Here is a 26272-nt window from a genome sequence, read left to right as displayed (position 1 = left end):
ATCGGTTTCTCAACTGCTTTTAATCATTTACAGCTTTCTGGGTGAAATTGCCATTGGGCTCTGAAATTTCTCATGTTTCATGTAAACAGATGAGCACAATCTCATAAATTTAATGAAAAAAAAAGTTTCTTTTTAGTTATGCAAATGCCAAAAATCTTTTTCTTTCCACCAGTTAAGTATTTCTTCAGAAGTCTGTTTGTGTTCAAAATCTCCTATGGCCCTTTTAGTAAGACTGTAAATTCTTTTAGGGGAACACTCAGAGCCAGAGTCAAGTCTCAGTTACAGAGGCAGAAACACTGAGCAGTCAGTAATTCACAGAAACCAGCAAACTGATGGGTTAACGCATGGCAGCTGCAGCCTCAGGTTTATCCCCTGTTCCACAGCTGGCTGTAAAGGCTAAAACAGAAAAACCCCACAATTTTCATCTCCCTCCTGTTCCAAAGAAAAAATAAACAAGCAAATATTTTTAAAAAGAGGTAAACAAGCTGGTCTTAAGTACCTTGATACCTACTTTTTTGCAGGGGATCATTAATTTAATGTTCCTCACTTCCTGAACACCTAAGCAGATAGGCACCACAGGATCTCACTTGCCACTGAACACCTAACGAGGTGTTGTGGCATCAAATTCTGAAGCATCCAGTGTCCATCACTGGCCACAACACAGATTTCTTAACTACTGTTCAGTAAGGCAAGACTTGTTTCTCGACTAGTCACCTGAGCTTTCCTATCACCTTTAAATATACCACATGGGTTGCCTCTCTGTCTCTCTTCATCTGACTTAATGCCCTAGTAACCTACTAGGAAAGGACTTAAGTTTTCAAAACCCCCAGCTAAATCATGATGATCCTTCAAAAGGATGGACAGCCTTCATCCAGACTCTGGGCTTCTCAAAAGATTTATTTTTTTTTTTTTTTAGCAGAAAACAAGTTTTCATCCACAGGGATCTAACGTACAAGTTTCTGATTCACCTGTCATTCTCTGAAATGACCAAGGAGAATGACCTGAGAGGAACACACTTCTAGAAGCCTATAATTGTTTTCCATCTATGGACACTTGGCTAGGGATGAAGAGCACCTCCTCGAGTTAACCACTGGGAGACTGAAACTTTAGAATTCCAATAAGGACCTTTTGCCTGATTCTAATTAAAAGTGAAGTACAATTTAGATAAGACCATTAGATTCTTAATTTAAACATGACAGTTTTAGTCCATCAGTATATCCTGAAACAGTCATTACCTACCAAACCTTCACTCGTTTTGTGCCAGAAAGGAACATCAACCATAGCTTATCTGTTTATTAGTTACTTTTAGACACATCATTTTAAACATTTTTCAGACCTAAATTCTCTATACAGCAATCTGGACATGTAGTTTCTAAAAAGGTCCTTTCTTAATTTGTAATTTTTTTTTCAGGATCTGAAAAAAAAAAAAACAAAACACCAACACACTAAAACACAAAAACCCACCAAAACACAAAACCTGAAAAACAAAAAATCAGTCTCACACTAACACTAGTTCTTCGATAAGATGGTGCCAGCTGGTACACACTTGTGGGCAGGAAACCACACTTACCAAAACGATGTTATGTCAGCCCCCTGCCTCCTAACAGCACGCAGCAGGGCTGTGCGCTGCCAGCTCCTGCCTTCACTGGGGCAAGCTGTTCTAGCAAGGGCCACGCTGTCAAATCCTTCATTCTCATTTCAAGCCTTTGAGAAACCCCAGCTCCTTCCTGGAGTGGAGTCTTGCCAGGGACATCAGTCTGTTGCTGGTGACACACTCTACACACAATTCGGCGGCTTCCTGCTCAAAGCATTACATAATTTGAGCCTCTGGCATATCTTTCTGGAACATTTCACATACTAATCCACAAAATCAGCAGCTTCTTCAGTTACCAGATAACTCTGCACCTTTTCTTCACTGATACTGACCTGGATGGCACTGACTATGGGGCATATGGTTGCCTGTTCCCAAGTAAATAAAAACTGGACAGTATGATTCACAGACACAGATAAAAGAAGCCACTAAATACACAATTAAACACACTTATTGGTCAAGAACTTCAGAAACAATAACAAACAACAACATATAATCCATTTCTGCCAAAGGAATATCATGATGGAAATCACATTGATAAACTACACGTTTTTATTAAGGACTTGCATTTAGCTTCACTGAAATAAGTCAGAAACTTATTAAACAAAAAAAGCATACAACCTGCCACACGCAATACCCACCAAGCACTAGTCCAACATCTGACTGCAGTCAAGAGTCAAGAGAGCTCTCCACTCAGGATCAGGGTGCATATAGCTAAATTGAAAAGTAAAATACTTGTCGCTGTTTGCTGAGCAAGACTCAGCACACTGAATTCCTGAAACAGGCAGACTATTTCCCCAGAGATACCAAATAATTTGGAGCCCAGAAATTCTACCTTATGAAAGGCATATAGATTAATAACATTTAAGTATACCCTCTGAAATTATTTGTAAATAATAAAGTCTTTCAGACTCTCCTACAGTGAACAAATTATATGATAAAACCACATAATTTAATCCAAGCAATAAAGAGCAGCAGCACTTGCACCATATAACAATTACCACCAACTCTCATCATATGCAAACGTTAATAGGCCTAAGAAACACAACCTGCAATTTAAGTCACAGAATTTCAGAGTATCTTGGATGTAACAACTACATACTACCCTAAAGTTCCTGCAGGTAGTTTTATCTACGTTTCAGGATGGTCATATGTTTGGGGTTTTTTTTGGGGGGGAGGCACCTACTCTATTTTTACAGTTTAACAGGTTTTCAGTCTATGAAATTACTCATTGCTGATGAAAGCATTAACAGCCCAAGACTTCACACTTATGGCATTACAAAGAATCCAGCTCAATCACGTGTAAATGCTTTTACTCTGCTTGTGCCAATGAAATTAATTATTTTCAGAAAAAACTGCATTTCATCTAAGAGTAAAGTTTAAGAGTGTCTCACCATCCAAAGAAAACAGAAATGAAGGGGCAATCCCAGACTCCAACGCTCACCCAGAGAAGGCAACGGGGAACATGCAGGAGGTGAGAAGATGAGAAGAGGATGGATACTCCTTTCAGGCCAGCAAGCCACCAGCTGCCAGCACTTTGAATCACTAAGATAAAATGCAATCATCTAACATCTCCAGGGAAAGCTCAGCACGATCACAGAAATCCTACTGCAGCTCAGTTATTCTTTTTGGGATGTGCCCCGTGTTCCAGAAGCTGGGAGCTTGTTTCTTGTCATTCATGTTTTGAAATGTAGGCCAGCAACTCCAACATAGCGTGTTCCGATCTACACTTTTACTATCCCAATCCTCCATAACAGCAAGAGAAAGGGATTAAGCAGCATTATTTTTCCCCTTGAATATTTACTGAGATAATTACATATCGGTTATAATACAATATACGCTGCACAGTGCAAAATAACACAGAACGGGCATGCCATTTTATCCAAACCTCTTTGTCCCACAACACATGGGAGAGCACGTAGCTGATCATATTAGGTATGTTCCTCCAGGAAAGTTTAGTGTATCAAATAGATGCACTCAGCTTTTTCATACAGTCCCTTTTTTGGCAATCATATCAAGTTACACTTTCTTTTTTTTTAAAGCTATTTTACAAAATGTTATTAATTACTAAAGCCATCTGTGCTTCTAGAGAACACTCCTTTCCATCCCTTCTTTCCTTCCTACTGGGCTGCACAGTGAAGATGCAGCAGTATATTTACAACCATTTTTATGCTAGCAGATGTTACACCACGCAAAACTGCTTTGCTGCAAGTTCAAGAAGAAAAGTGGTGGGAAGAAGTTTATATAACCAGACATTATCAACAAAAGCAACAGAGGATGGCAAACCACAGGCTATAGACATTTAATTCATACAAATAGCTCTTCCCCTCTCTCACTCTGCTTTCCAATTTGTTTTAATTCCATAGGAGAATGTGACTGGTAGTCACTTCATAATGCACTGCAAGGCCTAAATGCCAGCAGCTTTTCTTGTCTCAACAAAATGTACAGAGCTAAAATTAAATTACAACTGGCTTAAACACACTTTTATTTTGCTTCTACCCACCTAGAACACATACACCGTTCAAAGTAAACATGTTTAGTCACTGAATAATATGAAGCATAAAAGAAAAATTTACACTCTAATGAAGAGAGATACATTTCAAAACAATTTTAATTACTCTCTCTGAATCTGGCTGCAACCAGCTAGCTAAAAGTGGCATTATTGTGATGGAAATAGCATGGTTTTTCAATGCAAGAAAGTAAATATATTCTACCAGATACTAGCACAGGAGTTGAAATCCACCCAAGAGAACCATTTGCATTATTGGTTTGCATTATTCTACCACAACGTTTTGACACCGAGTTTAAACATTAAGCTGCAAGTACAATGCCTCTTTTTTAAAACTGATGTGATTTCTTGGGGCAAAATCTGATATGCCTAGCCAGATTTCCTGTCCACTAGTTTCTCCCAAAGAAAAAACGGGAGACATCCGTTTAATTTTTTATTTTTCCAGTAAACAGATCAAAGCATTACACATCTGCAACAGAGGTTTACAGAGCCTCATTGTGCAAACATCCTGGGCCTGATGCGGCAGGCTTTATTGAAGCAAATCTCTTATGATGGTAGCCAATACTAGTCTGTGCTAGGTTGTCCAACGTAAAAATTTACACTTTAAGGGGAAGTCAATAACTTTGAAGCCTCACTTGATCAAAAACTATTAAAACATGCAGCTGGAATTTTTAGGCTGATCTTTACCACATGGAATTAGAACTGTTTCACACTTACATTCTGTTGCCTATACACTAAAAATTGTGTACAGCTCTAGACTCCTGTTATACTGGTGTTATAAATTCTTTGGGGGAAGGAGCATTTTTAACAAGTATGTACAACGCCAAAAAAAAAAAGATTCCAGGACCACTATTAGATCACTGAGTGTTGTAAGACTGCAAAGTGTCAAGTAATTTTTAGCATAGCTGAAACATCTTTCTAGATCTATGCTTTGTATATTAGACTGCGATTTCTGCCCAGTCTCTTCTACTTCTCATCCAGCACACAACTAAAAGAGGGAGGAAACAGAAACAACATAACCCATATAAATTAGTTTTAAAGCTGACAGGGATGTTCAGTGGTAGGCCTGATGTCTGCAGCTACTTCAGTTCATTGAAAAAAAAAAATTTTTTTATATGTACATATGGTTTTGACTTGAGAGTGCCCCTTTAAGCAGGCTTTGCTGATTCAGACTATCTCCATACAGCTGCCAAAAAAAAAAAGACACTCCTGAGTTATGGTCTGACTTAACGGTTTACACAGGGAATCCTCATACCTAGAAATAACACTAAGAAGCACATTTACATTTTTGCTGGAAGACTGGTGTAAAAGATTATATGCAAAAAGGCTGCTTGATAAATATCCTATATCAGACTATACTTCTAAAACTGGAAAGAATGGAACTTTGCTACTGCTGGGCTATAAATCAAAACTGGATCTGTTCCATAACAAATGTATTAAAGACAATGGCCTCTAATACTGCATGACACGTCAATCTAAGCAGTACGAGCAATGCCTTGCTCCATACATTAAGCTGCACTCCTGGGAGTTTGTCCTGGTATACTATGTCCATGTCCCTGATTTGCTGCGTTTTGATTTGCAAGTCAAGGTCAAGAAGTAATTTACCAGAATCCCTGTTTCTAACACATACACTGCAGGCTTCCGTAAAGTCCCCCTACCCACTAAAAAAGGTCTCAACAATTGGAATATAAAGAGATACAAAATTGTCTGAAAGCTGCTTTATACCTTTAGACACTTTAGCACGTTGAACTGAACAACATGGATGCCATTTCTTTTTAACTTGCATAAAATAGTGTTGTATACATATTCTAATCAAAACCACTGTGTTGCAGTGTGTTCTCTCATCTGAGGTATCAGCGAATGGGCACCAATCAGGTTAAAAAAAAATTATAAAGGCTGCATTGTAATAAATGCTATAAAATAAATAATGCAAGGATAGTTCCTGCCCCAGAAACCTTGCAATTTAGGACATGAAGAAGGAATCCTTAAGGGATCATACCAAACCTACCTAACATTCCTGAATTGACATTTACATTGTGCTGTACTTCAGTTCATACTCTAAGGGCTAAGCTAGAAGTATGCACATTGCCTGCTGTGCACTGCTGAAGGCTGTTGTGTATTACACTGTTCACACAACAAGCCTTCACGTCAGGCATTATCATGGCATTTAAGATAGGTAATGAAAAAATACCAGAACACTAAAAAAATACCAGAACACTTGGGGTGGTGTGTGTGTGTCTTACTGTATTTAACCTCAAGTCCTGGTTTAGAACAAAAAAAAAAAAAACCCTAATTTTAAAAGTCCATTACAGTCAGATATGCCTATGCCCAAAAGATACGGGGAGGGAGAAGAGGGGCTAGATGGTGGAATTGCCAAACCCATAGCAAGCAGCAAAAAAAAAGCTTTCAGGCTGGGCCCCTCTCTCTCCTGTGTCACCAAAGGTTATGTATTCTAACCCAGTAACACTACCACACCTACTACAGGATCAAAGGTGTCCTAACAGCCACTCCTTGCTCTGCTGAAGCTGAGCTAAAAATTAATCTTGAAGAAATCATATCAGGCTCAATACAGTCATCTACAATTCCAGCAATTTCTCTCCATCCTGAAAAAGTGCAACCTTTGACATCTGATCTCACAAACTAGGGGGCTGGATTTTTCTGAAAAAAATAGCATTTTTAGCAAGTACATGTCAGCCTAGTGCTACAGTCAGAAGCATCTGCATCTTGAGACAACTTTATGAATACACACTTCACTTTGGAAGGAATAACTGGAGTCCTGTTGGATGCACAGCCAAGAGGATACTGTCAAATACAGTTCTGAAGCCAAATGAAGTACTTCACCTACAAAACCCAGAGTGACTTAATCATATCTCAGGCTCTGAAGGGCTGGGTTTGTGCAGTTGCAGTGTGCTGTACTCAAGTCAGTTTTATTTCTCGTAGATGGCATGCCTCCCACCAAGTAACTCCTGACACTATTTAGATTCTCGTTACCTTTCTTTTGTCAGGTCAAATTTAAAGATTAAACAAACAAATAAACAATAAACCAGAAGCTATTCCATTATCTATCAGATAAAATAGCCTTTTCCTTTTTTTTCCCCCCTTCACTCCCCGTCTCTTTCTAAAGATGTGAAGCCACAAGAAAGGGAAAAATTAAGTGACTTGCTCTAACTTTTGCAAGAACCAAACATGGCCCAAATGGGAAAGCAATACTAGCAGCACAGAGCTAGACATGATCTACAAAGCTACTTACCATATCAAGCCCAAACAAGAATAAAAGATGTAAGAGGGAAATAAACAGCAAAGTTTATATACCCTGCTTCTCATCAGTTCTTCAAAGAACACCGTCTCACCAATCCTTATCTCATGGGCTTTGCTCAGAATGAGCTGCACTGAGAGCAGAACCAACCACACCTCCAGTGATGTGCTCCTCACACGATAATTTTTTCTATTATTATTTTTGCTTTTAACAATGAAAGGAATAGACCAATAAGTGGACACACAATTTTGGCCTACGAATCTTCCCTGATAAAACTGCAGATGCATAAACCCAGTGGCAATAGTATTACAGTAAGAGAGAACCGGTAAATCACAGCTACCTTCCAAAAGGCACCTTAGATGAGGCACAAAGTGATTTGAGTTGAATACAAGGCTCAAATTGACTTAGGTTACATGCTTGCAGCACCCACACTTTATCAATAGACATTCTTGAACATGAAGAGCCAACTTTTGTTAAAATTGTGTTTCAGTCACTAAGAGATGTGCTAATTACCAGCTGAACTGAAGACCACTCAGCTAAGTAAAACACACCCTGACAAAACCTTTAAGGCAATATTCTTTAGTTTCTAAAACCCAAAACATGATGATAGCATAAAGAGGTGGAAGGAAAAAAGATTCATCCACTTTCAGTCATGTTTAAATAAGAATTCCTTTGCATGATTTAAAATTAACTGAGAAGTATTATCTTTTCTTCAACTTCTCCAAAAAGAAAAAAAAGAGAGCCAGAAATTTATTTGTACTTCATGTATACAGAAGCACCTACTTTTTAATTGAAATGATGATTTGGCTTCTTAGTAACTGAGGGATTCTATGTAATGGTTTATGGAATTAAGTAATACTACCAAAAAAGCAATTATCATTTAAATTACCAATTACTTTTAAGGAAGAGATGTACCTCACCTACCAAATACCATAGGTCTACAATTTTACAACTTTTAGGTATATGGTTTTATAGCTCTTAATAAAACCACCTTACTTTGACCATTACTACCTTTAATGCTTTGAAGAAATACTTGCACAGATGTTTCAGATGAACCAGGCAAAACAAGACCTTTGCAATCCAAGTTTTGGTTAAAATTTCAAATTACTCATGAAGGTCTTTGTGAGTATTTAAATGCTGTTAAAGGTAGGGGGTATTCCTTTAGATATCATCAGCCTTTATTGAGGGAATAGAAAAAAATAAATAATTAAAAGACTAAGCCCACAGAAAGGCTAATGTAATTTTACATGACTGGAAAATCTCTTATATTTTGTTGTACTAAGATTGTGTTCTATAAAGAAAACAATTCAATTTTTTAAAAAAGGAGAGAATGAAAATTATATGAAAATACACAGCGAACATTCTTACACTAAATTACAGTGGGACGGAGCCAACTTCTTAAAAACCATATAATGTAACAGTTAACACCGCGATGTAATTCCCTCTGCCATTTCTACCTGTGAATTTCAAAATCTGTTCTCCAGTTTTCAAAAGCTTTAAAGTAATCACCACATTGCTCAGCACCTGAATCATGGAAAACTACTCACCATATCAATCATTTGATGATTCAAAATTACCTAAAGAACTACCTGTATATCTTTCCACGTAATTTCAGATCAATTCAATAGATGTTTTTAAGATATTAAATATCCAAGAGCTGCGATTATATCTTTGTTCTCACAATATTAATCTTCAGTTGTTCTACTGGGGGGAGGTGGTTATACTAAATTGAAGTGAGCAGTGTCTTTTCAAGGATAAATTAGGAATGAATGCAGGATGTGATCAGTGAAGATTACAGGGCACTGTTTACTTAACTGAGCATAACTAAATCAAAGGTATATAAATCAGAGCATGTATTTCTTGACATATTGATTTAGTTTTGAAAACTGAAGTGTCACAAAGTTCATTATTAAAAAACCATCCCCAGCAATAAAGCTCACTTTTTTTCAGTGGTCTACTTCATGCCAATTCACAGCTACTCATGTAAGCATTGCTTTCACCTCGTGTTTTAAAATACAAGCGGCATTTACAAAATAAATATATGTGTTTGTATAGCAAAGAATTCCTGCAAACATATACTTTTGATTTCCCCACATCTAGAAAGGCATTTACATTTAACAAGGCTTTTAATTCATCATGGGAAAGCTGTTAGAAACTAACACACAGGGATCTGCACAAAACTTGGAGAGCACCATTTATCTACCTTTAAAAAAACCCAAGCCAACCAAAAACAAACCCAAAAAACCCACCCTGAATAAATCAACTGGTAGACCGTCACCATAGCTGAAAACCAACACATTTTCTTTCACATTTTCTTTTTTTCTGAGGCTACAATTCAGTGAAAGGATCAGCACTGAAAGTGAACACGCAGCAGAGAAACGGTGATTAAGTTTTTATGTGCGATCTGGACTACCAGATAAAGGTCTAAGTGAGCTGTGATTCCTCTACCCACACAGGGACCACAATTTTGCAGTACAGACTTCATTAATAAGAATTCTTCTAAATGAACTCAACCAGACTAGCAGAAATGAAGATTTATACCTTCCATGCCAACCGCACAAAAAACATGCAATAGCAACACTCAACATTTCTCCATAGTAATGATCACATAGCTCTCGAGAGAGATAAAAGCAAAATGCAGAAGACCCATACTGCTGTTTCTTTTTCCTATCCATCTAAGCATCTGTACATCTTCACCACCAGCTCAATCCAGAAAACTAAGTGATCATTAGCTGTCTTTCTTTTTCAATGCACAGGTAATTAACAGCTAAGGTCACAAGAGACACATTTGGGGTGCTCTCCTATGCACACAACCCATGCATCCATTCACAAAAGTACCAATACAGGTTACCAAGTTCACCAGCACTACATCAACTTTTTAACTCTCTCTGGGGCAAGTCCAGTTAAGTACCACGTGCTTCTTCCAAGGTGTCAGCCTTCATTAATTCAACAAGTGAGGAGATGGCAATCACTCCCATAAAAGCAGTACAAATACTTCCATTACCTGATGCAAAGGCTAATTTAACTGTAAGACATTTTCTTGTATAAAGACACACACACACAAAATGGCACGTAGTTACTATTTTTATATGACTTTTCCTAGCTAACCTTATGCTCTCATCAGGGTATCTCAAAGGAGACCATTTTATCAATACCTGTTGCCCAGGCTAGGCATATATGCTGATTCCAGTACTTCCTTAGTCTGGGAAGAAAAAAAAAATTTAAAAAAACACACAGGGTGAAACATACATAATACTTTAGGATGCATCCAAGTAGACAAGGGTCTGCTTGAGGTTAGCAAAATTATACCAATGATATCTGAATGAAGGTAAGTAGCAACACGTGCAACTAAAAGACTATGTCCATTTTTTTCTGACCTAGGCCAAAGTCTTCTCAGAAGTTACTTCTCTTCCCTGTCACCTGCTATAGTCACAGGTCAAAAAAAGCCACTATGTATATTTCATAGCTGAAAATTAGAGCATCAGCAAAAAGAACAGCCAGACTCTGCTAGATATTGCCAGATTTGGAAAAAAAGAAAAATCACTGTATCAGTTCAGTTGCGGCAGAGAGATTACAGGACCAACAGTCCTTCCCCAGGGTAAATGCAGATATACAGCGGGGGCTACTCATCCTAGCTTTAGAGCAAGCAAAAGAACCTGCCAGGGTCTCACAGCCCCAGCTGTTGTGCCTGGGAGAATATGGCACCACCATCCCCAGGACAAAGAGCAGCAGCTGAATCTCCTCCCCACTCAGACTGCCCTATCTGAGCCCTCAATTATTCTCCCAGGTCACATCTCTCCCCTCCTCTCCTCCCCGCCCCCAGAAACCCCCACCTTCTGCTTCAGCATGGGAATTCACCAATCAAAGCAGACAAGCGCATCAGGAGAGGGATGGCAGACAAGCCAAGGGGAATTTCCAAGAGCTCCCCTGCACCTGCAGCATACACAGATACAGGAGATTTCCAATGTGAGAATTACAAGCTGAGCAGAGATGCCGAAGTATTCGCGTTACCTGCAGCTAACAGCTCTTATGCCAGACTGCAGCACCTAATTTGCAATCTGCTCTGATATACCTGCAATCACATTCCATCTCCCCTTGTCATTTAATGCATGACAATTATTCCTAAGCATATTTTGCTAGGGAAGTGGTACACAAATAACACAGACTGAAAGACCAGAAAGCAGTAATTACTCAGTCTATTCTTTGCTGATGTCAGACACGCAGTACAGCTCTCCGAATCCAGCAGAGCACCCAATTAATCTGCATGAATTCTCAAGAACTACATCAGGGGGGAATCAAATAACTCAACAGCCCCTGTCTGCCTTGCAGTCAAGCTTTAGGAGCAATACACAGTCCATTTCATCACCACACCGTGCCACCCAACCTCTCCTTTAACAGAGTTATGCTTCATCGTCAACTCCGCAAACAAACCCACCACGAATTCATCAGCTTTTTCCCCATCTCTCCCCCTCCTTCTTTAAAAATACTTTTCCTTCCCTGATCAGGGTCCTTCATAGAAAAGATTATACCAATTCTGTTTGATTCAATAGATCACATTAGCCCAGCCATAGTAACCACTCCACAGCTCTGTTTCCTACTTCCCAGTAAGGCATTCATCCTCCATTTCCACTCACTCTTTTCTGAGGGAAATTCTCTAAGAATTAGAGCAACATGTCCTTACAATGTCTACGTAACTGTCTTCATTTTGCCTGCACCCAGGGCTAAACAACCCGTTGTTCTATCACCCATTGTCCCCTCCCCAGCCAAGAAAGGGAACCGGGAAAAGGAGAGAGACTCGTGAGTTGAACATTAAACAGATTTAATAAAGTAATAAACCCAACATCGATACTAATGCTAATACAAAAGACACAAAGTTATACTTAGCCCAATAAGTAGTGGTGAAATTCTCCAGGGATGGAGACCATCAAGAGGAAAAGAGAGAAGACCAGAGGAAAGAGCCCCAGCCACCCTAGAAAACTTTCCAATTTATAGTGAACGTGACGTTAATGTTAATAGACTACACCTGTGGGCCAGCCTGGCTCAGCTGCCCCAGCTTTCACTGCTAATGGCCTTGATCACCATACCATGGCTGGCCACAAACTGAAACAAAATGTAACAGAGAATGGATTCTATAATTTTATCCCCAGGAAACCAGGACAGTAACAAAAAAGCAACTTGCATGAAGGTATCAATATTCAAAATTGTTTGGGTTTTTTTTTAAAGAACTTTCATCCTAATTTGTGTATTTCAAAACAAATAGGCTCTTACTACAGCTATCAATCCCTTTCCTCCTTATGTTTCCTTTTAGCAGCTGCAGCAGCAGTACAGATGTCTAATGGCAGAAATAGAGACAAGCATCCTGGATCCAGAACACAGCCTCAGCTAAGAGGAGAACAGAGAACATGCAACCAGGATAGCACATACAGCAACATCAATAATGAACATCTTCACAAGCTTAGGAAGGAAAACCAAAAAGCAAATGTGAGAGACATGGCAATTTCGGGCATGGAAAATAAATATGGGAACAGAAAACCCCGTAGAGGTTTGGAATGGCCTAAAAGATCAAGGAGGAAAAATTACCACTTTGTTATGAGAAGCTCTTTCATCCAACCTATCTTGTTTAAAACCACAGCTTACATCTCATAGAACTTCATTATTACTTGTTATTTTCCACAACATCACACTGTTCACAGGATCATGGAAACTCTAGATCACTGGAATCCAAGAGATGCTTCTTATTAACCTCTCAAGTCCTCACTCTTTTTGCCCTCTTTATTAGTCACTAACCTCCTGACTGATTGCTTCCAGTCTGCAGGAGCATGTGTGCTCAAGTTGAATATAGAAATTGTTACAAAAGGAAATCTTTTGTATAGCCTGCTCTTTGATACCTTTTTCATACCCATTTCCTCCTTACCAAAGTGCACACACACATTTCTAAAGTTGTGTATTTTCTCTCAGATAGCATATTGCTAGACCAACTGCAGACATAAAATGCTTTTAAATAGCTACTTGATAGGTGACATCTGTATATTTTTTCTCTCTTCATATTTTCAGATGGTATTCCACATAAAAACAAACACAACACAAACACCAAGCCTAGACTAAAACTTTTCAAGTAAATGATCTATCAGTACAACATCTGAAAAGGAACAACGTAGAGTATTCAATGTGAACAGTCACTCTTGAACCTAGCATCTAAAATATTATACATCTTCTCACAGTCTTCTAAAATTGCCAATTGCAAGGTTAGGTCACAGAGAAAGTTACAATTTGAGAGCCCCAAAGTCAACAAAATAGAGCCAGCTTCTTCAGAAACGAGAGGGCAGAGGTGCGTGGTTACTTCAGCCACACTAATTTCAAGAACTCCACAAACAGACCTTACAATAGACCACATTCCAAACAGACTGTCTCACCTCATTTGCCTAAAGCTCCCAGTTGTTGTTACTGGTTAAAGAAATAAGCTCTTATTTTGAGAAAAGACCAAGCAAGTGACCCTTAACTGTCCAAGTGTAAGGCCCCATGGTGGTACGGTAACAGCTTCCATATAAAATGGAAAGCAAGGCCCTAACTTCAGAGGCACGACAGCTGCCGATCACCTACTTAACCCAAGTTTTGAACACTTGCTATTATAAAAAGAAAGATGAGAGATATAAGACCAGGAACTAGGAGCACTTAACTGGTTATAGATTTTCTATCAGACAGCATGCAGCAATTGCAGAAAGTCAGATTATGGATTCACCTACTCATTAAATGAGCTAGTCATCAAACAGGGGCGGACAAGTGAGACTGCTCCATGCCATATCTATGGTCTTTGTGATCTAAGCTGTCTGCCCCATGACAGGTTATTGGCCATTGGTGGGACAGGATCAAGACTGAGCTCAACACCAGTAACCGGCAACAGAAAAGAATGGGAAGCCACAGAGAGATCAAAGTAACAGCCCCATCTGCCACAGAAACCTAAACCATGACAAAGGCAAATGGCCTTAAAAGCTGGAGACCTTGTATTTATCCGTTTGCATGAGCAGATACACTACATTAAGGCAACCTAACCTTTCAGTAACACCTGCACTGCTCCCCAGGAACATGTTCCCTTCCACAGAAAGACTGACCAGTGCTTCTTAGAACTCCAAAGGTGAAACAAAACATTCCAACCATTCACAAATACCATTCATCCAAACCTAGTAACAAGGTAAACAGGACAGCAAGACTTCGTAACAGCCTGCCTAAGCACTGGGCTCTTCAGCAGAAAGGAAAAGAGAGTTTTGCTTCATTCTTCTCCAAAACTCAAGATTATTTAGCTGTTTTGCAGGTACTGCTTTAATGAGTATTTCATTCAGTGGACGATACCTAGAATGACTTGTATAGCCAAACTGACAAAAGAAACCACAGCACTTCACCACCTCATATAAGCTGATGTAGTTCTTCAAAAGGAAGGGATACAAGTATTGATTTTCCTCCAAGATGCCAGCAGCGACAACCTCGCAGGGAAAAGATCAACAACTCATCATCCAGAAGTCTGCTGGAGAGGAACCTCTGAAGCCAAAATTGTGCTGCACCATCTATTTATGTGCCTCACATAAGCCGCTCGGGAGCATCTTGCCCTGAAAACTACGGAGTCCTGGCATTAGCGCTGTGAGGACAGCTGCACAAGGGCTGTTCTGATACTCTTCCCCATGTTGTGGCCCTATTCCAGGCACTCAGATACATCAGCACATGCATGGATGTGGTTCCTGGAGCATGGAAGTTACTACTGGGCATAATTAATTAATTAATTACAGAATGGCTGGGAATCTGTTTTCTTCCACAGTTTCACAAGCCTCTTTGTCCATATTTACAAAACTTCCAGAAACCACTACCGTAAGAAGACAGGTGAGGACCAACGAGATAGGTTTGCACAGCTTAGCACTCACAGGCTGAGAACATAAGCAAAGCAGACTGGTTAATGTCAAAGAACAGTATTTTCGGTATTTATACCATCACCATCCCATATATTCAAACCCTCTACAGGTCAGGTCTTTGGGAATACCAAGTCCAAAAATCACACGACAAAGTCAAGTCAACACACACTTTTCCTGCAGCAGCAAGAGGACCACAAAGCTTGCTCTCAGAAAGTCCCACTGAATAAAATTTATCTGAGCCTTTGATGCATGCACTTAGGTCATTTTGATGTGGTAAGTGTTACACATGCATCTTTCATAATAACATGACCTCAACAGTATAATAAAAAAAACTTTTGAAGAATTAACAGTCTGGGCCATAAACATCTCTACTGTGTGCAATTTCTGCGGACATCAAAGAGTCTTCCCAAAACTGGATGTATTACCTATCTTGCAAAATTAGTAAATGAACTCAAGCCATCAATTTTGCAATTTTTGAAGTAGCACAATGCATCTATTTATTAGAGAATGGAACTAAGCCCAGGCTACTGATTAGCCATCCTGCAAATACTGCTTACGCAACCTTTAATAATGATTTCCACTAACAACCAACCAGAGATTTTATGATTTGGAAAATTTCACTTCTAAACTAATTTACAACAATTCCCCGAATATAATGGGACAGATGATTGAAACTACAGAGGAAACCAGCCTTCTCCAGAATCAATGAGGTATCAGTTTTCATAACTAGCCACTCTTAGGTAAGATGCCTGCGTTAAGTTTTTGTTCTCATTTAAAAAATTCTGTTAAGTATTCTTCTGTTCCTTTCTCCCTTTCCCCGGGAATAGGAATTAATTCAGATTTAAGGAAAATATTAAAACAGCAGTTTCAGACTTCAGTCTTCGGCAAATTACGAACAGGAAGGAATAGCAATTGAGCTGTTAAAACCACCAAGGAAAGTAAACCACTGAACAACTCAAGCAGACCACAAAAAAATGACAAGTTAAAAAGTGAAAAGGAAATACACAGTAAGTCATCTCAGTAAGCATGGAAATTATACCCCTACAAGTTTTCAATGCAGTATATGTAAACCTGGTGAAAATGAAGCCATCAGTTCCCTACAAAGCTGTAACAAATACTTGACAGACTCACAGCATAGCCCCAAGTTCATCATCACAGCCAGGTATTACTGGAACAAATGGCCAAAGTCTGCAACAGAAGTCAGCAGCGTATATCAAACCCAAACAACTCGCCATTATTTTAGAAAAGGTAAAAGCAAAACACAACCACCGATTCTGGGTGATATATAACAAAGAGGTATTTCCTCTGTCAGTAAGGGAAATTCATATGAATTCTCCCTCCTCCCCCATTTGGTCTCTCTCTCTTCCCCCTCAAGGTTCTTTCTTCCCTGCGTGCTAAGAAAAAGCAGAGAGTGTAGGTTATGCATAAATTCATGACAGAAAATACTGTTTTAGAACAAAGCTCCTGTGCGTGGGCGCGTGTCTATAAAATAAAAGGCATTGTTACTCTACCAAGTACGTATCCACATCCAGCAATCAAATCAGATCTTAAAATTTTATTTTGACAGCTACATGCAGTTATATTTTCACCAGAGGTTTGACTTCCATATTAATACCTGGTTTTTAGTGATATCATCAAGAGATGAATCAAAACTGACATTTGAAGGCAGAGTGGTATTAACAGTTGTGGAAGAGAATTCTCATCCCTGAAATCTGTAATTTATTTTTAATTACTTTACGAAGTTATCAGTTGCAGAGCGGAATAAATCTGTTCCCAACTCGTATTTAGAAATTGTCTCTGTATAATACAAAATTGCTCAGCTCTATATAACAATAATTATTTTGTGGTACATAGCAATATTAGGCACCCTTGATCTGGAGAAAGACTGCAAATACTGTCAACGTTACACTTTCAGAAGTTAGAGAAAATAACCTTGAGCAAATAATATCATTACCTTGCTAAAACTGCTCAAGTAAACTACAGAATGCAACCATCAAAACAAACGTGTTACGAAAGAATCTTCTCCATCCTCTTGCGGAATCACAAGTGCGACATTTTCTCTAGGATCCTCATTAACTCCAATTATTAAACTGAAAAATTCCATGGTGCAACATCAAGTGAAGTTTGGAAAACACGAACATTATCGACTTATTAAGAGAACACGATGCACGCTTTACTGAAGATTTCTACTGTGCAAGACTTGGATTTTGTGTAGCCCCTACTGCCCACCTTCCTTACAGATGCATCCCATGGACACTTCAACGTTATATAAACTCCCCTGGAGATAAAGATCATTCTATAACTTTCCAAAATCATCTCTGCTTGAGACAGTATTACCTAACAAACACACATTCTATACCTCACAGTTGCATTAGATTCCTGGGTTTCTACTAGATGCCAGCATAAAAGAATATTTGCTTTTTTTTTTTTCAGATATTAAAAAAAAAAAGAAGACCAAGGCTGGATAACTGTAACTGAAAAGAATAAACAGGATTAAGTAACAGGTGTCTGACTGCACATAACTGAAAGTCATGCATCAAAGACGGTGCACAGCCTTGCTGTCAAAACGGCAACATTGTTTTTGCACCTTGCTTTGAAAATTACCACTAAGCGATTTAAAAATATTTGTGTAAATTACACAAACACACTGAGAGGCAACACAAGCACATGTATCCTGAGAGACCTTTCAATACATCTGAAAGCAAACAAACAAAGATATCTATAAAGGTAAGGCTTCCCTTCTCCAAGGGGGAAAAAAAAAGGGAAAAAAAAAGGAAAAAAAAAAGAAAAAAAAAGAAAGAAAACCACACCACCAGAAAAAAGTTACACTTAACTGCACAGAAACATTTGTCACACCGCCCAGCACTGACAAAATCCGGATACACTCAGAAACTACAGCGAGCTGCACAGCTGGCAGTGAGGATGAGAAGAATAATTCAATCGCCAGTCACACACACACGCACATATAGAAATACACATGTAAAATCCCACACACGTACACACCGACATACGCGTGTGTGTGTGTGTGTCCGTCCATCGCCTCCGAGGCAGCGGGCCGGTGCGCCGAGGCCGGGGGCCGGAGCCGGCAGAGCCGCCCGGCGGCTGCCCCGGGCGGAGCGAGGAGCCCAAGGTTACGGCCCGGAGCGGCGGGACGGGCAGAGCCGCTGCCCGTGAAGGACGAGATGCCGCCGCCGCCGCCACCGTCAGACCCGGCGGCGGCCCCCAAGGGTCGCCGCGCGCCGCCGCCCCGCGCGCGCAGCCCCCTCAGTGCCGCCTTACCTCAGGCGCCGGGGCGGGAACCCGGGCGCGCGGCGCCGCCGGTCCCTCCGCGCTGCGCAGGGTGCCGGGGCTGCGCTGAGGCGACGACCTCCTCCTTCCTCCTCCTTCCTCCTCCTCCTCCGCACGCTCTGCCTCTGTGTGTGTGTTTGTGCAACCCGCCCGCCTCACAGCGGCGGCGGCAGCTCCTCCTTCCCCCCCTCCTTTCCCTTCCCTCCTCCCCCGCCCCGGCGGCCCCGCCGCCGCGCCCGCCTCAACCCCCGCAGCGCGGAGAAACGCGGCAGGGAAGGGGGAAACCCCACCGCCGCCGCCGCCACCGCCTGGGCTGGGCGGGCCGCGCTCCCCCCGCCTCCTCCGGACGCGGGCACCCGCCTTCCCCCGCCGCACAGGGCCGCGGGCAGCGCATGGCAAGTGGGCGGCGGGGCCGCGGGCGCGGAGCTCCGCCTGCGCGGGCCCGGGCGCGGCCGTACCCTCCTCCCGGACGGCACACACGTACCGCACGGGGGGCTGCGCGGGCGGCGTTTCGGCGAGGATGCCCGCGCCGGCGTGCCTGTGTTTACTACATGTATTTAAAGGGCGGCTGAATGGGCGAGAAGGAAATCCCCCGAGTGCTCCCGGCTCCCGCCAGGCCTGCTGCTTTCAACGCAGAAAAACACACAACTGAAGAGAAAAGGGGGTGTTTCAGGGGCTGCTGGAGGGTTCCCAAACTCTCACAGTTTTTGTCTCAAAATTGCAGTTGGACTCCTGGAGGTTTATTTGAAGTGAGCCATAGAGGAGGCTCAACGCTGGGCGAGCAAGCTGAGCTAAGCGCACGGGCGGTGAGGAGCGCGGGATTCCCTCTCTGGATATCCTCAGGCCAGCCCTTCACAGCTCCTGGCTGGCTGCAAACCACTGCCGCGGATTGCCCACGTAGCTGTCATCGTGTGCCTGGTCTCAATTTGCCCTCTCTCCTCATGATTTTATGAGACGTGTTTTCCTCCGTGTCAAGAAGTAAACATAAAACGCCCACAAAAACAAACAAAGTGCTGAGTTGTACAGCCGAAGCACGTTCCCCATCCCTTTTCTCCTACAGCCTGCCCTCTTGGACTTCATTAGTGAACTGTCAAGTTTGGCCACCTGGGGCCTGCAGCCTGACCACCCCGAAGGGACACAGGCACCAAAAGCCGGTGGCAGAACTCAGAAGTAAGGAAAGGCAGCAAGCTACAGCTGAAGAAGTTATCTAGGGTGAGCTGAGGAAGCAGTGGAGGAAAATCTAAAATAGTTTTGCTAGACAGTCATAATAAGGGTGTTGCATTGCCATGAACTACTCAATCTGGTAACGCAGTGGCCAGAGCTTATGTTATATTATCCTATATCATAAACTGTAAAAGTCCAGCTTGGAATGAGGCCCCAGTCTGGTGCCAGGTGCTGTACCAGGATGTAATAAATATTATTCTGCCTTCAAGAGCTGACACCGTGCTCCTGGAGCTGCCATGGAGAGGTAAGCAAAGGGGTGACCGAGAACAACAGCCACGATGATGCATGATTTCAGGGACAGCCTGTCAGCACAGCAGACCTACAGACTGAGGGGTTTCTGTAATTGAGGCAAGTGTTATTTCAAGCAGATGTTCATATTTGCTTATGTCTACTCAGTTAGAAATTCCTCATGGGCATGGTGGTAGAGGTAGGTCTTTAGAAATACATGAAGAGGAGCAAGCACTGCAGCTAAGGCTCAGGGTGGGTGTATCGTGCAAAAGGAGGTGTGGGGAGGAAGTAACAAAAGAACCTGCATGAGAAACACATGAGCTGGATAAAGACCAGTGTTGCTGGCAGGGCTAAAGGGATCGAGTTAACACACAGGATACAGGAGCAGCAATTATAGCCATTAAAGATGGAGGGCATCAGCTTGAATGTGATATGGACCCCGGGGCTGGTGAAGAGGTTTTTGTTTGTGGTTCCAGAAGTGTTTGTTTCTAAATGAGTGCAATGGATACATTTGTGGGTATACAAATGAAGTGCTCCATTTTCCATGTCTTTTTCATTGCTTTTTCTTTTTTTCTTTTTGCCATTGGGCTGCATATAAATTAAGTATTATAAAAGTAGTAATAAAAATTATTTTAATTCCAGTGAGGCATAATGGCTCACTAGCAAACAGTATTGGACTCTCCCTAGGAATCCCCGTGTGGTTTGTGTTCAGACCTGTAGAGCTTGTACTGGTCCGTAACGCTGTCTGGCTTTTCCCATGATTTCTTATGTCCTTCGCCCCCAAAATGGCTTCTACATGACAATAGGTCATGGCTGCCTGCCTGTTGAGGGGATTTTATTGCAGGGTAAAATTCAAGCCTATTATCTTCATTATTGTGGTTCTTAAAGCAGTTTTAGCAAAATGCGGGGACTTTAAATGTTTGGGTAACTGCATGAAATGCAGACAAGTAGTGGCGTCTTGGAATTAGCGGAAGTATAGTTTCTTTAGAAAAAGCCATTATTTCTTCTTTCACAGTCTTTTCCTTTCCGATGTCAGCTCTCTGACCTGACTTGTTCATCAAAAGAAGGGCAGTCATCAAGGGAACAGTTGTCAGGACCATGGCTCTGCAAGAAAACTAGAGGTACTGACAATGTCAGTTTTAACAGTAAGCAGACTTCTCATTAAAAGATGTTTAAAGTTGTAGAAAGTAAGGCCATATGGAGGGTCTGAAACTCCCACAAAGCTGTGAGTTGCAGGGTCAGGCCCACATATTGAGAGTAATTCCCGCATTGCGAGTTGTGTTGTGGTACAACTCTGTTTACACACTTGGACTTCTAGACACAGCACAACTGATGACGATGCTTTCATCTTTGTTTCTCCACTGTTTTCCTCCTGAGTTCAGCAGTCAGTGTGACTTGGCCAGTTAGCGATGAGTTAGGAGTGAATCTGAGAACCTCTGATTTTACAGATAGTTCTTAGGTTGACTTACTGCCTTGCTGTGGACAAGATACAGCTGTACTGTTTCATTTTCTTCCTTGCAAAATGTTAGTATTTCCCTCATTAAGAGTGGCTTGTCAATACAGGACAACATTTGCTAGTTATAGCTTTATAAATAGTACATATAAATGTATGTAAAAGCTAAAGATTTCACCCTTGTGACTTAAAAAGAAGACTTAGGAAAAGATGACCAATGCCAACAATTCATGCCAATTGGAAACAAAATGCCCCAGGAAACACAGCAGAAAAATCCTCTGAAGCGATCAGCTGAAACCTGGTGCATTTAAAATGGTTGGCTCTGGTAGGGGTAGAATGCCACATCACCTGATCATGTCAGCAAAAAACTACAGGTGTCTTCAGAGGAACCTACTCAATCTGCAGCATATTCAGATTAAAAATGATTTTTCCAAAGACATTGAAACTTTGGTAAAGTAACACGATCTTTCCCTTTTGTTTCTCATTCGATACAAGGGTGCAGGACATTTTATAATCACAACCCCACTACGTCTCAGAATATCCACACGAAGGAGTTTATTCTCAGTGTTTTATTTCCAGGTTGTCTAAGGCAAAATTTTCCTTGGATATCTGCATGTGTAGTGACTGAAAGTATGCAGTAGGTGTAGAAACACTGTAGGTATTTGAAGTTTGAATATGCAAAATTCAGTGAGAATGTTGAAGCTGTGGGTCTACGCCACTAGCTCACAGTCAGACAATCTCTGATACAGCCCGTGTTGATCTAGCATGTGTAGTGCTTCTTACCGATTTATACCACCTCTTGGTCGGACCATTAATTTCTTTATTTCTCAGCCTGGATGTTCCTAGTTAAATACGTTGATGTGGAATACTAAGGAAAGCTTCATGTGCATAATTAAGCACCGTTATGAAATACTTGAATAAACGCCCCCTTTGCAGCTGTTATTTTGGTCTTCTTGTACGTAGATACTACGGTGCTGTGTCACAAGTCATTTCAGAGCTAGCAATGAAAGACTTTTTTCCTTGATCACAGTCCTTAACATGTCCAAGCTTAAGAGGACACTTTTCATCTTTTTCAATCCTTACCTGCTGTCATCCTGCGCGTTGCACAAGAATGGTTTCTTGTGCCACAGGTAGTACATCTGCATAGGCTTTTCACAGAATCACAGGATCAACCAGGTTGGAAGAGACCTCTGGGATCATCAAGTCCAGCCATTGCCCTGACTCCACCATGTCAACTAGACCATGGCACTAAGCGCCATGTCCAGTCTTTTCTTAAACACATCCAGAGATGGTGACTCCACCACCTCCCTGGGCAGCCCATTCCAATGTCTAATAACCCTTTCTGAGAAGAAGACTGCTCTGCCTGTTCTCCGAGCTTCCTGAAAACTGCATTAGGATGATGCTCAAGCTAATATTCCCCACGTTACGACCTACTAACCTGGGCTCGGTGCTGTAGGCGGGAGCTACAGTGCATGTAGCTACACGGCTTTTGATCTGCAGGCTCCCCAGGGAGCGCTTCGCTGCTTCTTCTGCCAAAAGGCTCTACTCAATGTGTTATCATCTGCCACTAATGGTACAGCGGTTGATATTGATGGGTAAAATACTGGTCTCAGTAAAGTCAATAGCAAAGCATCCACTTGTATCGGTGATTTTCCAAGTCTTGCATTGCAGCCAAACCTGCGTCTTTAATGCAAAAGGCAATCCAATGGTCACTCAAGAGGCAAACTGCAGACTGAAGCAGACATATATTGATTTCTCATCTACTTCCAAAAATGGCTGCGGCGAATAATTTTGATTAAAAATACTTTTTTTTTCATAACCATTTTTGTGAACATTGCTGGACTATTTTGTTACAGCTTGAGGCAGACAGCAAGCTTGGAATATTTTAGTCTGGTAGTTAAAATTTTGGCAAAATACTGAAAATCTTGGCAGTTTTAACTGTAGATGTCTCTACCAGCTCTCCCTTGCAAAATGCTTGGCTACACAAATGTTTTGGTTAGGCAGAACACGGCAAAATGAAAGAGATTTTCTTCTTGAAGCTTTCCTTTTTTGCAGGGTTTTTTCACAAGATTGTTCATTTTCCACACCTGTAAATATCATCCTGTTCCAGACCATTCATGGTCCCAATCACTTGTATCAGCTGTGATATCTCTGTCTTGCAGACCCATATCCCATCAAATGCTTTGATTTAAAAAAGCTGAGGTGACCTTTTTAAATGCTAGCTCTCTTGGCAAGCAAAGTTTCTTCCAGTATCGGGTCCTTGATTCATTATAAAATAAAATTATCTATGATAATTTTTCAGAAAGACTGTTAGCTTCTTCCTAGGCTTTTCAGGAAGCTACACATGCAAAGATGCATGTAATAGGAATGAGAGGGAACAAAGGGAGTGTTTTTCCTCTGCCTACAATATAATATTAATGACAGACATTGCAATTATTATTTTTGAGGTCTTTCTTATTAAAAGGAGTGAATATTACTGCTCAAAAATGCGATAGTGGATCTGTTCAGGATACTAAATAGTCTCCTCATTGTACTGGGATATGTTTATCTTCAGACTTGTGCTCCAGGTCTTACAAATGCAGCAGGATAGAAGTGTGGGGCTGAAGAAGAGTTCCTCCAGAAGCCGGATAATGCAGCAGGGAGGAAAATAGAGCTTTCAGGATAATGCTGCTGCTAAGATTGAGTCTTTCCATTTGGACATTAGGAGAAAGGGGTTGAGTTTCTTTGCTGGTTTAATGACAAGAAATTGAATTTAGCATTGAACAATACTTTTTGAATCTTTTAAGGTACCAGTATCTCCACCTTCCAAAAAGATGGCATCAGTATCAAAAATGTCACAGTACTAAGGAGTCTTTCAGACAAGGAGCCAGTCAGCTTTTATGTGTGTGAGATAAGGATCCCTATCCTTTGTCAGCACCCCTGTCCCCATCTACTGTGACCTGAACAAGGGCAGGATTTGTTGCTGCTGGACTTTACTATGTGCTAGAAGCAGCAGCCCAAGGGAGCCCTGGGGCTCCTTTCTCACTTTTGAGAGATCATTTCTCATTACTGCCTTAAGAAGAGCAAAGCCCCACTGACCCCCAAACATGTATGAGAGAGTGCATTTCACCTCCAATCTCTTCTTCTGTATATTTACACATCGCTAATGAGACTGAGTGCCTGCTGAGCTCTCAAACCTGCTTGTACTCCCCCCTCTCAGCTTACTGAGTTTGTCTGTGCAGTGGTGCAAATCAAGTTGACTTTTGTCTAAGTGTTCAGGCGAGCTGAAGGGGTTTGGCATTGCCTGCAAGTAAGTCTTAAAGAGTATCAACACAACTGTGGCTGAAACAACAATAATCAGTATTGTAAATGGTATATAGAAAGACAGGCAGATTACATAAAAAGTGCTGGTTGAAAGTTGTAAAGGAAAACTTATTAATCAACTGTAACAAATCTGTGCTCACTCAGAAGTAGTCCTCTTTAATTATTATTGCAAAGTGCAAGGATTTTTCAGTTTAGGATTTTTTCAGTGTAAAGAAAGACTTCAACCCTAAAAGAAGACAAAGCGGTGCAATCCATGAATCTTCCTGTGTGATTTTTAGTTTTGCAGTTGACTGTCCTTTGTTTTCAGTCCCATCAGATGTTATTCAACACTCATTTTCCTAGTATCTCAATACTTGTGATTGATTTATAATAATGGAGGTAAATTCACCATCAATAAATTTAATTAGGAAATCCAAAGATGCTCTCTAACATTAGTGGCAAGTTTTTGCAGTAGCCCTTCGATGTAAACAGTGCAGTCTAAAGACTCTTCAGTTTGTGGTTTTTATGTTTTTATCATGGATTATATGACACAGCGCTTGCAGTGGAAGGTCCCTTCCAGTCCCGTGTAAACATTTTCTGAATCTACTTCTCTGTATTTTCATTTAGATCTTAAAGTAACTTCACTAATAAGACTTAACTTATTAAGTAACTAAACTAACAACATTACCCTGTGTACTTCTCCTATGGACACACCTTCCTGTTCTTCCTTTTCCAGGGCTTAGATTGTTTTCTCTTTCTCGAAACTCCCCTGAGAAATTGTTGCATGATGTCATTGGTCTTACTAAAGTGCAGTAAGCCTTTAGATGTCATCTGAGTCCATATATGCATTTGTACAATGCAAGTCCTAGTGCATGCAGAGTACCCAGAGGCTTCCCATACTGCCCCAGCATCAGAGATGTCCCTTGAAAGTGGCAGTGTGCATAATCAGACTGTGATTCTGGATAGAATAGTGAATAAACAGAAATCACATCAGCAAACTGCCTGAATATCCTTGACATTTCAGTTCTGCTGCTGCTTGACACATTTCTCATCTGGTACCATTGCAAAAAGTCAGTGACATCAAGCGGACGCTGCTGTCTTTCCTCCTCCCGCAGGGACAGGGTACTAGCCCACTGGGAACCAGCTAACTGTGCTTCGTGTGACAGCGAGTGCATGTTGCTCACTTCACCTGACAGTCAGCGACAAGGTGCAAGGCTGTCTGCTGGTGAAAAGTCAGGGTGGGAAGGACAATGCAGGGCACCTCTATGCCAGAGGGGCCCAAGTATATTAATGCCACCCACTGCTGAGCCATCTGCAGGTTATTTCACCTGATAGTGACTTGACAGGCAGTGAGTTATTAGAGAGGAGTCACACCACGTCCACTGTGCGGGCTTAAGTGCATCTCCTCCTGCTATGCTGTTATTTCTCTCTTCATCTTATTTTCAGCATTTGCTTTTAATTCATATACTGGCAGTGACATGTGGCAAAAGTCCACAAATGCATAACATAGCAGCTGGTTAAGCCCCAAAGGAACTGTCTTTTG

General features: G+C 41.2%; 1 protein-coding gene across 4 annotated transcripts in view; it reads right to left on the bottom strand.

Annotated features, from left to right (window-relative positions):
- Positions 1-18614, bottom strand: part of PLCB4 (phospholipase C beta 4) — a 207040-nt gene extending 188426 nt beyond the window's left edge. For all 4 annotated transcript variants that reach the window (XM_068417017.1, XM_068417165.1, XM_068417242.1 and 1 more), the window contains exon 1: positions 18534-18614. The gene's annotated coding sequence lies outside the window, so the exon portion shown is untranslated. The remainder of the gene's footprint in view (positions 1-18533) is intronic.
- Positions 18615-26272: the final 7658 nt, after the last annotated feature.

Source organism: Nyctibius grandis, chromosome 1 (genome assembly GCF_013368605.1).
Source record: "Nyctibius grandis isolate bNycGra1 chromosome 1, bNycGra1.pri, whole genome shotgun sequence".
Taxonomy (NCBI): domain Eukaryota; kingdom Metazoa; phylum Chordata; class Aves; order Nyctibiiformes; family Nyctibiidae; genus Nyctibius; species Nyctibius grandis.
This window is presented reverse-complemented; position numbering and strand designations above follow the sequence as displayed.